The following is a 5,000-nucleotide window of genomic DNA, read 5'->3' as shown; positions in this document are numbered from 1 at the left end:
AATAGACAGACACATGGTGAGAAGACAGTGCCTGTTCATCCCCTAAGCTCACTGGGATAAATAAATTCCATTTGGAAGAGGACTGCCATTTGGAGAGTAACATCGAAGCTATCAAAGTACAGTCAACTCTCTCGTAAGCGACCACCCTTGGTGCACGACGAAGTGGTCGCTTACGGGAGGTGGTCGCTTACGGGAAAGATCAACAAAATAAGTCTAACACTGGATTGATCAATTAATTACATAAACATATTGCCTAATCAGCTAAAGTTAGGCAAATAGAAACTAATTTATTTGATTTTTTCCACATGCAACAAGTTTCGGGAAAAGTAGAGTGGACTGTACAGTACTTGTCAATGTGTCTCATGTTAATGAAAATCACCTGAAATTTAAACCGAACAAAACCTAGGAAAACAACGTCAAACATGGAGTGCATATACTGAAACGTGAGCCACTGAATGAAAAAGATGGAAATGCAGTTGCAGTAGTGAGGCCGCTGTCAAGAAACTTTACTGAAGCAGAACATCCCAACACCGTGTCAAAAGAAGACGAAATTGTCGGCCACATACCATTACAAATGTCTCAGTATGTTAGCAAATTCTTGAAACGAAGGACCAACAATGGAAAGGCCATTATAACAGGAAAACGTGTAAATCGAGGAGCAGGTTATGGACTGGAAATTCCCTGCAGTTACATTTTCTACGGAGACAATGACATTTCTGTTCCATAGCTTAAAGAAAAGATTGAAAGCACTGGCATATTTCACATTGAATAGCGCCTGGGCAATCTATGCATTCTTCTGATGAAACTTTTTACTGGCAGTATATCATTTTGGAACAGATAACTGTAATAATTTATGTAAACTGTTATTATCTGTCAGCAGTCCGGGGTAGCGTCATTAAAAATCGAACTTTTGTCACTTCTGAGTAGTGATTCACTAACGATCATACATGATTACGTTGGGTGGTCGCTTACCAGAAACTGAAAACAAAAGAATATATCAAATTTCTGGCCTAAAAAGTGGTCGCGGTCGCTTTAGAAATTTGAGTGGTGGTCGCTTACGAGAGAGCTCTGGGAACAGTATTTAACTGAGAGACAGAACGGTTGTTTACGAAGTGGTCGCTTACGGGAGGTGGTCGCTTACGATAAGTGGTCGCTATGAGAGAGTTGACTGTATACCAATGTTTATCAAACTCGGTCACTGATTATGTGACGAAAACTGATGAGATTATCCGTACCAATCTCCTGCGATAGAGCAAGGGGTGAGGCAGTACATGCTCCCCAGGACAGAGGACCTTCCAGGATTAATCCCTTACAAGAAAACGTAGAGCTTTTTTCAGAAAGAGAAGGTAATTGAAAGTGCATGGTGCGTTATTTAAATAAGGAGGTTTCGAGCTCGTCTGAGTTGAGAAAGTGTTTATCTCTTGCTTTTGGAAGATATTATACCTAGACCGCAACTCAGACGTAACAATCGTCGAGAGTAGGAGATTCTAATCGTCATTTTTTATCTTATTATCCGCAGGACTCCTAAACACAAAAAAGACCTGTCAGTTCTATTGTGTATTCAAGATCAATCTGCTACTACGCATTCGACAACATTGAACCAACAAAATGAAAATTATTGTCTATCAAGAGAAAAGCTACTGATATCAGGAGACATTGAATCGAACCCAGGCCCTGTTGCTCATGGAACGAGTACACATACAGCACATACAATACTGAGAAATCCTTCTATAGCACTGTTGCAGGCTCGATTAGCTCAAAAAGGATTGAAGGCAGTAGAATGTACCTCGGATGGTTCATGCTTCTTTACTTCTGTTGCCCACCAGTTATACAATGATCCTTCCTATCACATGAATGTGCTGCTGCATGCTGCTGGAGTTGAATCCATCCATCCGGTGGCTTAGTTGGTTGAGCATCGGGCTGTCACGCGTGAGGTCGCGGGTTCAAACCCCGGCCGGATCAACACTCAGGATCTTAAAATAACTGAGGAGAAAGTGCTGCCTTTGTAATTTCATCTGCAAATGGACAGACTTTCAAGTCTTCTCGGATAAGGACTATAAACCGTAGGACCCGTCTCACAAATATCTTCTATGTTCATAAGTTCCCTGTGGAACGTTAAAAAACCCACACACTATTCGAGCAGAGTAGGGGATAAAGTCCCCGGTGTTGTGGCTGTTCTGTTCTCTCCAGCAGAAGTGGCCGGCTTGGTGATGATGTCTCTAAAAAGGCTTGTGGTGTATGAGGCCACCTAAGCAGAAACAGCCACAAGTCAAAAAGGGACTTTGCCGCGTGCTGGAACATGTAGATGTAGATGAAACAACCGTCAAAAATTTATTGGACCCATTACAGAGCAATTGTGCGTTTGTTGTCACAGCAACATACATGGTGTGATGCACTTATTGTGCAAGCAGTTTGCAATGTATTAAATGTTACTATACGTATAAATGAATCCATTGAGGGGTGGGCACCAGTAACTGTTATCAGCCCTATAAGCGGACAATTGCAACAGGGAACTACTGTGAACATTGGACATCTAGATGGAAGCCACTATGTTTCAGCACTTCAGTTAGATTATTATAATGACAGTATTTCAGGTTATGAAATCAGCGGTGTTACCAATGTCAACAATTATTCAGAGCCTGGTAATAATTGATTAATTAACAATTACCAAAAATGATGCGACTGTCAGTAATAATTTCTACAAAGCAGTGGCAAAAAAGAGCTTACATGAGAGAATCTATCAAGCGGAAGAGATAAAATCACTTGAAGAGTTCAGGGAAAAGAAAAACAATGCAAAACGGCAAAAAAGATCTGAAAATATTGAAGCAGAAAGGGAATAGGAAAAGAAAAGCAATCCAGAACATATCAGAGACCTAAACAGAAAAGCATAAAACCATTTAAGGAAAGCTATGCAGAGCTCAAGGCTAAACCAAACTGAAATTTGTCAAGGTCAAGACTCTATTAGACATTCCATGTCAAAGGTGATTCAGTCTTTGTCGTGCGTGATGAGATAACACATGGCCCTGAATATGTACATGTATGCACTTGCTGTGATCAGTTATGGCTCAGATCATCTGTTTCTAAGTGTAACCGTATCAAATATAGTGATAAATGTTTGCAAGGTTTGTTGGAGGAATATATAACTGGCACAAAAAGTGTTAATATTACTGAATGATCTGCTCTACTTGCTAAACCTGATGACATTAACATTATGACCTGGCAACAAAAATCAAACCTTATTCAAAATTACCCTGTCATCTGTGCAACAAACTTTGAACATATGGTACAGCTCTTTATAGAGGATGTGTTAAAGAATAATCTTATGCTTATTGGAGAAATGGTATACTACTTTCACAGCTTTGAATTCCAGCATAGGGGATTACCTCACAGACATGCATTATTTGGGGTATCTAGTTGCATATGAGAGCCCACTCTGCTGTTATACAATTATCCAACTATCAATGCTAATGCATAAAGAAAACTTCAGCCTGCCAATTTTAAACAATCGCGGTAACTTTCATATCCACGAGTAACGACAGTGGCACTTTGATTATACTAGACGTTAAAGTCGTCTTGAGACGACTTAAACGTCTCAGATGACTTTAACGTCTCTAGCATAAAAACGGCCATTGATAAACTTTCTTTAAAGTGGCATTCATCGAAGTTCTTATAGCTTCGGAATGTTATGACTTTCGGACGATAAGATAACACTTTATCTTTCAAGATTCCATAAATTAGGCAGTGATCACTTAACGACGGGTGATAAATTCCGCTATGCTTGAATAGATCGGGTCTATTGCTCAACAATACATCAATTAGAGTACTGGTCGTCTTATTCCCACTGGTGGCGATACGTGTAGGTTGCGTAATAATAAATTCAAATCCTTGTTCCACTTCAAGATTTAGTAATAATCTACCTTCGCTTGTGTTAGGTTTCAGTCTGTCCAGGTTTAAGTCACCCAAAAGTGTCACAAAATTGCAAACTATTGTTGTTATTGCTGTTTTTGAAGCCGGTTATGTTGCGTTTCGCATGTGCATGTTATCAAACACAATAGAAATACAAAAATTCAAGTGGCACCAAACCTTAGTCAGTCGTCGGTATAGACCTTATTCATAAATGGCGGCCAATTTATAATTCTTTTGTGGAAGTGCAAATTAGCCTACCAAGCCTCGATACCATACAGTGAATTGAAAAGGTTTCTTGCTCTAAAATGAGGCTTGGTAGGCTAATTTGCACGTGGACAAAAGAATTATAAATGTGACCGCCATTTATGAATAAGGTCTATACCGACGACGGGCAAACCGTCTTCTTTGACGTAGACGAACACCGACAGGATACAAAACCAACAATGATAACCGGACTGTTTCTCTGTAAAGTAAATTACGATACAAAGTTGTTTGTTGAAACCACATGCAATCAGAACTGCTATCATCAAAGAATAAACATGCATTAATGTGTACAAATAATAATAACAAATTAGTAAAAGCAGAAAAAGGACCAGGAGTCCACTACAGGCCTTATGAACCGAAAGGAAAATATGTCATTGGTGGGAATTGTATGGCATCTGGGAAGTTTACTAAAATTTCTCTGTAGGGTTGAAAGGTTCAACCCAGACTAATTTTATAGACTACACAACTTAAGAAAGTTTTACTGAATGTTATCAGTTTTTTTTTTCAGCAAAGCGATGTGAGGCAATTTCGATCTCTTAATTAAGGCTTAAGTTTTTACTTAGTCCAAGTTAAAATGGTGCATGGATTTATTTACCACCCACTAACCGTTATTCGGGCGCATTCACTAGTTAAACTACGATTCTTGAACTTCAGAATCAATTTCACCGACAACTATGTATACCCTAAAACTAAATACCCACTACTGGTTGTCTCTAGTTCTTTCAGTGATCATTAAAATTTTGTGTTTTTCTCCAAACTCCAATTGCCTAAATAGTCCTGATTTCCCGGGTGATCAGTTCACGCCAACCTGTCTACTTGAAGGCTATGAA

This window comes from Montipora foliosa, chromosome 1 (genome assembly GCF_036669935.1).
Source record: "Montipora foliosa isolate CH-2021 chromosome 1, ASM3666993v2, whole genome shotgun sequence".
In the NCBI taxonomy this organism is placed as follows: Eukaryota; Metazoa; Cnidaria; class Anthozoa; order Scleractinia; family Acroporidae; genus Montipora; species Montipora foliosa.
Note: the sequence above shows the minus strand (reverse complement) of the source record.